This window comes from Labrus mixtus, chromosome 22 (genome assembly GCF_963584025.1).
Source record: "Labrus mixtus chromosome 22, fLabMix1.1, whole genome shotgun sequence".
Classification (NCBI taxonomy): Eukaryota; Metazoa; Chordata; class Actinopteri; order Labriformes; family Labridae; genus Labrus; species Labrus mixtus.
The window spans coordinates 4,469,641-4,479,871 of NC_083633.1; the positions used below are offsets into that span (position 1 = coordinate 4,469,641).

At 42.7% G+C, this 10,231-nt stretch overlaps 1 long non-coding RNA gene across 1 annotated transcript in view; it reads left to right on the top strand.

Moving 5' to 3' along the window:
• The first annotated feature begins 295 nt into the window (after nucleotides 1-295).
• The window catches only part of LOC132956441 (uncharacterized), a 35,293-nt gene continuing 25,357 nt past the window's right edge, over nucleotides 296-10,231 (top strand). Inside the window, exon 1 of the long non-coding RNA XR_009666029.1 lies at nucleotides 296-340. This is a non-coding gene — a long non-coding RNA (uncharacterized LOC132956441). The remainder of the gene's footprint in view (nucleotides 341-10,231) is intronic.

The window sequence follows — 10,231 nt, forward strand, 5'->3', positions numbered from 1 at the left end:
GCCGGTCACATCATATATCTCAGCTCGCTGTGCTCTGCCTGTTATCCGTCCTCCCTTTTCCCAGAGAAATGATTTCTTCTTTGGCTTAGCACCAAGACAGTTCCAAGGAGGACTACCATTCGTAGACTTATTAGACAAAACAGAGCCCACCTTTGTCACCATAGCCGTGTGTTAGCTTGCTCTTGTCCACTATGAGTGAGTTAGTGGTAATGTGGTGTCATTCCCGCACAGTCCGTTCACTTCTAGACGATTCATCTTTGTCTGCGACCAACACGGAGGAGAAAGAGAAAGATGTTCTCTTCAGGAACCTTCTACAGCTGCGTCAGTCAGATCACCATCGGTCAGTGCACTTTGGGGAGGAAAAAAGTTAACATGAAAGGAAAATCTTTGTACATTTTGCTATTGACTTATATTTAAACTGTAATCTGTATCTGAAAGTTAAAGCATATGTAGAGTGATGTTATTTTGAATCTATTGATGCAGTTGAGTTTGTTTTATAATTGTCATAGAAAATAAATAAGTAAGCTACTTTTTTCTAGCTCAATATGGTTAATGGACTTGAGCTTATATAGCGCTTTTCTAGTCTTCTGACTAAGCGCTTTTACACCGCATGTCACACCTACACATTCACATCCATTCACACACTGATGGCAGTGGTTGCTATTTAGTGAAACCATCAAAAGTAACTAATCCCATTCATACGCCACCGATGAAGCAGCAGGAGCAATTCAGAGTTAAGTGTCTTGCCCAAGGACAAATCGGACATGTTGCTGCAGGAGCTAGGGATTAAACCCTTGACCTTCCGGTTGAGAGACGACGACTCTACCAACTGAGCCACAGCCACCCCTATGTGTAACACATTTTGTTTTTTATCAAAAATTGTAAGCGGTCAAATCAGGTCAGCAAAGTCAGTGATCTCTTTTTAAGTTCCTTTTTAAAGCAACTCTAAGGGGGAATTCAGTTTGGTGCGCTTTGGCTCCCATCCAAGGTCGCTGAGTGCAACTGCACTGTAGAGAACTTTTGTTACTTTATGGCTGAAAGCTGCTCTGTGAACTAGTGCTGTAAAGCTGTTTGCACTTTTCACCAGAATCTTGGACCGCTGCCAAAGTTACATAGTGCTGAAAACAGGGCACCCAGGCTCCTTTTGGAAATCTGGCCGCTGGCGGCTGGCCGCCGGGACCGCCACTGGCCGCAGCAGCTGAGAAACAAAACCAGCCTGTCAGCAGCAACCGTCTCCCGGCTATATTGCTGGCCGCCGCTGCCAGCTCAGCAGCCAAGACATAAGGCCTGCCTGTCGGCGGCGGTGAGGACGAGGAGCCGGGGCCGGCTCGAGCTGGGGCGGACTGGTAGTGTCGGTGCTCTCACTGTTTGCCTGTGGACACAGACATAGAGTCTGTTTTCTGCCAGGAATTTCCAAGATACCAATTCCTTCTGGAAGAAATCTTGGAATCAGTTGAGGAAACGGCCTTATGTGTTAAAGTAAATATGTCTGTAAACCTGACCTTAGTGGGAGTGGCCTGTGGTGCTGTGCATTCTGGGATTTGGTGTCTTTCATCCACATGAGCCAAAAAGACATTTTCTGCCTTTTCTCGGCCAAGAAGGCACCAACTTCAAAATGTTTTTCACATTTCTACTACATATATGACCCAATGTCAATACAGATTCATGTTTCAACGGGTGAAGTATCCCTTTAATAAAGTTGATCTTCGTGCTGCAAGTGTTGCTGGAGCTTTTTGCCTCAAGCCTTTCACTCTTCATGCACCTTGGTAGTTGGTGAAGGTGTGCCATAAAATCCTCTGCTTCTTTGTGGAAATGGGAATGCTATTCTCCATGTCAAACGTTATTGAACTATTAGATCGACTTTGAAAAGACTATTTTATGGTTGAAAATGGTAAATATTGTCGCTTTTATCTCAGAGCCTTTTCTGATTTTTTTTTTTAAAATTCCTTTGATGTGTTTCAACGTATTTGAGATAGAAAAAAAACATTACCTACATTTCTTAATGGAAGCTCTTGACTTCTGTGAAAAAGGAAGAGCAGATTTCTGTGCGGTTGTGCCTTTGTGGTGAGAAGACAGGATCCCGATATATTCCCAAAGTAAAAAATCAACAACATTAAAAATGCAAAAAATAAAAAAGTTTTTCTCACAGATTGCATTGAGGTTTACGATCACTGATTCATACAGCTTTTGCCTGAAACACATGGGCCCCAAACAGAGGGCTCCTGTACTCAGGGGAGACTCATGCTTACATAACATGGTTATGAAGAAGCCTCCTAACAGCAGGCCCTTCAGGCAAGCTTTGGGAAAGTGAGTACTTGTCAGTCACTTCACAAAATATATTTGGCTTATCATAGCACTGAAGGGCGGTGTTATGCAAAGCTCTAGTGAGAAAAAGAAGATATGACTTCACTGCCGGAGGATGATAAGTGTTGTTGCTAATGGACGGATGGTATTGACAAAGATGTTTGGGGTATCTGTACAGTATGGGTGTTACTCATGATATTTAACAAAATCCAACCTTCATAACAGCAACACCTCTGAGAACTTAGTGAATGCATTGCGGAAATTCGTGGGAATGCTGACCGCTGGAATGTTTTGCAAAACACTGCTGAATGAAGAAGAACCAACCAAACTGTAAGGCTGCAAAACTAGCGCCCACCTGAACACTCTCTGATTCAATGTTTTGAACTTTGCTAGAAAAGAGAGGGGATTGTGGTCCGTAAACACCACAACCTCTCGGCCTGAATGAGACACATACATTTCAAAATGCTTGACTGCCAAAACCAGACCTAAAGCTTCCTTCTCAATGGTTGAATAAGCTTTCTGATGTTTGTTTAGCTTTCGAGAGAAATAAGCTACTGGTCGGTCTCGTCCAGCCTCATCTGTTTGTAGGAGCACAGCTCCGACCCCAATATCACAAGCATCTCAAGATTTCAACTAATACCATCCATTGAAGATGCCTGGAATTACTTTTATACTGAGCTTGTTGAGATAATTAATAAACATGCTCCCTGTACAACAATTAAAGTCAAGGGTCGACATTTACCTTGGATAAAAGGCGATCTTATAAACTTATTCAAACAAAGAGACAAGGCTTGGAAAAAATACCGTGCAACAAATGATTCTTCTGACTTGAATGCTTATAAAGAGCTGAGGAATAAATGTAAAACCAATACTAGAAATGCTAAGGCAAATTATTACAAAGACTGTCTGTCAACTGATTTTAAGAACCCAAAGCAATTTTGGAAGAGAATCAATAGTATAACAAATAAACCCACAAAAAATCCTACTACTCGTATCAGAATAAACAATGAAACTGTCAGTGAACCATCATTAATTGCAGAGGCATTTAGCCAACACTTCTCTACAATTGGTAGCTCCCTGTCTGGTTATTCTCACTCTGACTTTACCCCGACTCAGAACAGATGTGGCAGTTCCTTTTCCTTTAGAACTATCACACCAACTGATGTCCAACAGGTCACTGATGGTCTAAGCTCTGGATGCAGTGCTGGTCCAGATGGTCTGGAGATTAAGTTCTTTAAACTTGCCTCTCATGTTTTATCATTTGATTTATTAATTTATCTCTTGCAACTGGTAAAACTCCCTCATCCTGGAAGTAACCCCTCTCCATATAGGGGGTGACCCCACGGACATCAATAATTATAGACCTATCTCAATTATTAATAGCATAGCAAAAATATTTGAAAAACTCATCTTTAATCAATTATCTAAATATCTTAATGATCACAGCTTATTATCAACACACCAATCTGGTTTTAGACCAAACCACTCGACCACCACTTCTCTCCTAAAATTCACCAATGACATACAGTCAGCATCTGACAGCAATATGTCTACAGGTGCTATATTCATTGACCTTGATAAAGCATTTGACATGGTTGATCACTATCTCCTTTTAGATAAACTACATGCTATTGGTCTCTCTACTGACTCTTTGTTGTTTTTCAACTCTTTTCTTCATTATAGAAGTCAATGTGTTTTTTTCAGGGCAGCCAGTCAGAATTCAAGATTATTGATAAAGGTGTGCCACAAGGTTCATCTTTAGGTCCTCTATTATTCTCCATCTTCATCAATGACCTCTCACAAGTCTGTTCTGACTGTCAAATTCATTTATCTGCAGATGACACTGTAATATACTCCTCCAGTTCAGACATTTCACAAATTCAATACTCAGTACAATCTCATTTTAATCTAGTCCAAAAATGGTTCTCTGTCAATAAGCTTCTTCTGAATAAGAAAAAATCATATTTTATGTTGTTCTGCACTCGACCAGATTCTTTGCCCTTAACAAAAAACTGGCATATTAATTTCCTGGATGGAACAGCATTAGAAAAAGTAGATGAATTTAAATATGTGGGCCTTTGGCTAGATTCCCAGTTATCTTTCAAACCTCATATCAACTCAATTTCTAAGAAAATATATGGTCGTCTAAAATCACTTTATCGTTCTGTTGAATGTTTTTCACTGCAAGTCCAGAGAAGAATCGTGACACAATTGGTGCTGCCAATCCTTGATTATGCTGATGTTATCTATGGGAACACCTCAGAGACAAATCTTCGACCCCTCACTATCTTATATAACAGTCTCTGTAGATTTGTTCTGAGGTGTCCATATAGGACCCATCATTGCCTAATGTATGAGTCCTTGAATTGGCTGGCTCCCAAGTCGAGAAGGAAATTTCATTGGTCGCTATTTACTTTTAAATGTATCTATTTTAATTTTCCTCCGTACTTGAAACAATTTCCCTAATCCCTTTCAGTTCACAGTATAGCCTAAGGCATACTGATCATCTATTTTTCTTCACACCAAGAATCAAGAAAGAAATTGGTCGCCGTGCATTTAAATTTAAAGCTCCATCAGATTGGAATAACCTACCTCGCTCACTTAGATCTATCACCTCTTTTCATATTTTTAAATCATCTCTACTTACTCATTGTCAAACATCCTGCTCTTGCTTTTGATTTTCTTTCTCTGTTCGACTTAGTCTGTCTGGACTTGCTCTCCTCTTGCTCGTGTACCTCATATCTACATGTATGTACTGTTCTGTACCTTGTGCCTTAATGTTGCGTACACTATGTGTGTATGTACTGTATAGTGTGTATGCATATATATATATGCAGAGGTTTTCCTTTCTTTCTTTCTTTTTTTATTATTATTATTGGTATTTTTTTTCTTGAGTGATTGTGAGTGTGTGTGTGTTTGTGGTGTGGGTGTCTGTGTTTAAATGTTTGGTATTATGTTTTGGATTTACCTTTTATTTTGATTTTGTATTATGATGATTCATTTATGTTTTGTAAGGACCCCCTTGAAAATGAGATGATGCATCTCAAGGGGCTATCCTTGAAATAAATTACAAATTACAAATCTATGGCAAGTTGAAAAGGTGCATCAAAGTTCGGTGCAAGCAGCACGAGTTTACATGCCAAGACGGCTTTCAACCCTCCGAAAGAACGCTCACAGGCATCTGTCCACACAAACTTCACATCTTTCTTCAAAAAGGTTAGTCAATGGCTCAGTAACCACAGCAAAGTTGGGAACAAATCTTCTGTAAAACCCATACATGCCTAGCACTCTCATGACATCTTGTCGGTTTCTCGGTACCGGAATATCGAGGATTGCCTCCACTTTTGCACGACGGGGCATTACCTTCCCTTGACCCACCTGATGCCCAAGATAGGTTACTGGTCCCTTCCCAAACTCACATTTAGGTAAATTTACTACAAGACCTGCCTCTTGTAACCTTTCAAAGAGCTGCCGTAGCTGTATGAAGTGCTCTTCCCATGAGCTACTGTACACGACCACATCATCAATATAAGTAACCACAGAGCTCAACCCCTGAGTGATGGTATTAATCATCTGCTGAAAAGTAACGGGAGCATTTTACATGCCAAACGGAAGAACATTGCAAATATACAGACCATCCGGTGTCACAAAGGCTGAAATCTCCGTAGCCCGTGGAGTCAGAGGCACCTGTCAATAGCCTTTCAGTAGGTCTAACTTAGAAACAACCTCTGCTCCTCCGATCCTGTCTATGCAGTCTTCAAGTCTGGGAATTTGGAAGGCATCAGCCTTAGTCTGCTGGTTCACTTTCCTGTAGTCAATACAAGGTCTCGACGTATTATCAGATTTTGGAAAAAGTACCACTGGAGAACTCCACTCACTCTGCCCATGCTCTACCACCAGAATGCTCAACATATAAGACAACTCTTCCCTCAAACACTCCAATTTAGAGGGTGCTAACCTGTACGGATGTTGTTTGATTGGAGCCGCACTGCCCACATCCACATTGTGCACCCTGGGACATCCTGGAACAGGGGGAGAACTCGGCCAACAGAGCTTTCATCTGACTCTGACACTCTGCAGGTAGATGCCCAAGTTGGTCATCAAGCGACCTAAGAGCCTCAGATTTTCTCAGCCGGAACCCAACAGTTTCCGCTTCCTCACTGACATCTTCAGCAACCAGCCCACAGCGGGACCACGTGACCGACCCAGATACAGCTTTAACAGGTTTATTTGGCACAGACTCGTCTTTCTCCTGCCTTCGGGAGTGCTGATAACATAGTTTTTGTCTCCTACCCTCTTCACAACAGTATAGGGACCACAGAATGACGCACTTAAACCAGATGCATGCTGCGGCACCAACGCAAGAACCTGGTCCCCGATGGCATAATGCCGGTCAACAGCCTTTTGGTCAAACTGACCCTTCATACGCATCTGCGTCTGATGCAAATTCTCCCTGGCAACCTGACAAGCTGACCACAACCGATCTTTTAATTTGGACACATACTGCAGCATAGTGGTATCCGGTTTAGGTTGAAGCAACTGCTCCTTGAACAACTTCAGGGGACCTCTAACCTCATGGCTAAACACTAGCTCAAACGGCGTAAATCCAGTGGACTCACTCACTGAATCTCTCATGGCAAAAAGCAAAAACGGAAGGGAAACATCCCAATCCCCGGGAAACTGAATGCCGTAAATCTTCAACATTGTTTTTAGGGTCTGATGAGCCCGTTCAAGGGCCCCTTAAGACTGTGGATGATAAGCTGAGGAAACTGCTTGTGTAATACCAAGTTCGACCATCACATCCTGAAAAACTCCAGACACAAAATTTGTTCCCTGATCATGCTGCATCTGCTTTGGCAAACCAAACTGGGAAAAGAAACCTATGAGGGCCTCTATGATGGTTCTGGCTTTAATATTTCTTAAAGGGACAGCTTCAGGGAAACGGGTAGTGACATCCATGATGGTCAAAAGGAACTCATTGCCTTTCCTAGTCTTAGGCAAAGGGCCAACACAGTCTATAACCACTTTAGAAAAGGGCTCTTCGACCACCGGCACAGGGGTCAATGGAGCTACAGGGACTTTCTGATTGGGTTTCCCCCCCAGCTGACACGGGTGGCAAGAACGACAAAAAGGTTTTCACATCCTTATGGAGTTTAGGCCAGTAAAAATGCTGAGTCTTTTGAATACCTGAATGGCCAGCTAATGGTGTCTCATGGGCCAAACCTAGCACCTCGCTATGATAGCCCTGAGGCAGGACTATCTGCCTAATCACACTCCACTCCTCAGTGGCAGGTCGGTTCGGTGGTCTCCACTTTCTCATCAGCACCTCATATTGTAAATAAAATCCCTCCGCCATGTTTGTACTCTCCTCCAAAGATGCAGCTGTCTCCCTGAGAGAGCGCAGAGTGGGGTCCTTTTTCTGCTCTGTAACCAACATGTCTCTGTTCAACACAGGAAACTGGTCCATGCCACACCATTTAGTAAAGACTGTATCTGCTAAGTCAACGGGGGAAACTTTCTCTGGGTTAGATGCTTTGGCTACCGTGTCCTCCTCAACCTTAGCAGTCATATCTGTAAGGACTTTCATGTGTGATCGGGTGACAACACAAACTGGGAAAGCCTCTGGATACTGCTCCTCTAAAACCTTTGTCTCAGCAACTTCACAAGGAGACAGAATGGGGGTTGATACCACCTTATCACCTGCCAAGTCATTTCCCAAAAGAAAAGTAACACCTTCCACTGGTAGCTCAGGTGTCACTCCCAACTTAGCATATCCAACAAAAATGTTCGTCCGAACAAACATCCTGTACAGGGGAAGAGCACTGTAACCACCTCCAAAACCTGTCACAGGCACATAAACCCCTAAAGCAGCTGTTTCAGGAAGATCTACAGCACTCTCTACCACTAGAGACTGCCCTGAGGCAGTGTCCCTGAGGACCATAACAGAAGCCTCAGCTACGCCCTCTTCTACAGCGACCGTCTCATCAGAGAGGAAACCATCAAACATTTTCATCCTGATCTCCAACTGAGTTTAAAGTCATTAAGTTGCACGCAACAGAACGATCGGCTTCTGCTCTGGACGGCCCCTTTCTTTGTAGGGCCGGACAACGAGACTTTATGTGACCAGGTTTTCGACAATAATGACAAATAATCTACCTAGAGAAAGGAGAAGATCTATCCCCTGAGTAAGTAGGCAGCTTGTGTGGTCGCCCACTATTCTCAGGCGGACGCCAACTGCCACTGTTCTCATTACTGGGACATGTCGTGAAGTCTTCTGTCCTGTTAGAGTGATTGCTAGATTTATCACGCCATGATTCTTTATGAATAAGGACATAATTATCCGCAGCCTCAGCAGCCTTTAACCCTGTTTTCACCTCAAGATCATTCAAGTAGGTCTGCACGGCTCTGCTTGAACTGCTCCAGCACCATTACTTCGCGTAAGTTCTTAAAATCATACACCTCGCTGGCTCTCAGCCACTTATCAAACGCTGCTTTCTGTTGTCTTGCGAAATCTAGATAAGTCTGTCCTGGACGCGGCCTGAACCGCTGTCTATAGGCCTCTGGAACCAACTCATAACATTTTGGGACAGCCTGTTGAACCACATCATAATCATCAATCTGACTTTTATCTAGCGCAACATATGCTTCCTGGGCCTTCCCTGTTAGGGAGCCCTGTATGAGTGTGACTCACTCCTTTTTAGGCCAGTTACGCTGCAAAGCGATCTTCTCGAACATCTCAAAAAAAGATTCCACCTTCTCAGGATCAAACTTCAGCATCAAAGACACACACTTATTAACATTAAAGACCTCTCGCTGCTCCTGACATCTACGATCCAAAGCACGTTTAGCTCTCTCGACTTCAAGTTTTATTTTTTTCAAGCTCTCTCTCTCTTTCATTCTCTCTTTGTTTCTCTCGTTTTTTCTCCTCTCGTTCTCATTTTTGTCGCTCACACTCTCTCTCGTTCTCTCTCCTCATGCTCTCTCTCTCGTTCTTTGTGTCAGGCCACTGCACAGTTTTCACTCGTTAAGGTTCATCACAGACAAAACCTGCTCACATGAATATATGTGTCTGTGATGGAAACACTGACATCTTCAGGTATTTTAGTGCCAGGCATTATAAAATGACAAAATGTTTCCAGACGTGCGCTTCAGCGTTGCGCTCTGCAGTCTGATCAACTCAGTGTTGAGTTCCACTTTTTCAACGGAGTAAAATCAGTTAAACGACTTTTAATATGAGCGTGGCAGTCAGTTCTTCTACGTGTCCATACCAGTGGGCGCGCACTGTAGCTGTTCCCACTCAATGTTCTTGAAGCCAAAATATGCCGCTTAGGGGCGCTTCCATCTTGCGATTTTGACGTCATTTGGAGCCAGAGTCTGCGCAGTAGGGTCCGGGGGCAGGAGCCCTGGTAAGACGCCCCGCCCATTTAGCGTACTGCCCTGATGACTTACACAGCCCAGCTACGCTGAAAGCGCTCTGCCGGTCTACGAGTCTTATGAAGAAATGTGTAAGTACAACAAACCATCGTATTCAAAGTCTAATATTTAAACACACTGTGTTTTAAAAAATCCCGCTATTTTGATCACTATTGAAAATACGTGGGCTGCTGGGTCCTCTGTTTTTAACGAAATTGTTCTATATTTAAGCTAGGTTAGCACCACAGACCGTAGACTACAGGTGGTAAGATATGTTGTATTTTGTTAGAAACTGATAGTCTGTAATGTGATTCATGTCTGCTTTTCTAGTATATTTAAGTGAACAGTAAATCAATTGTTTTTTGTATCTTCATTTAGGCAAAGAAGAGATAAAAGCAGCTGGTCTGACATCTTCCACAGAGGTGAAGTGTAAGTTAAAATCATCTGTTAAAAGTTTATATCCTGTGATTTGTTTTGAAGTTTCATAAAAGGATTGTAAAAACAAGCTATTGTT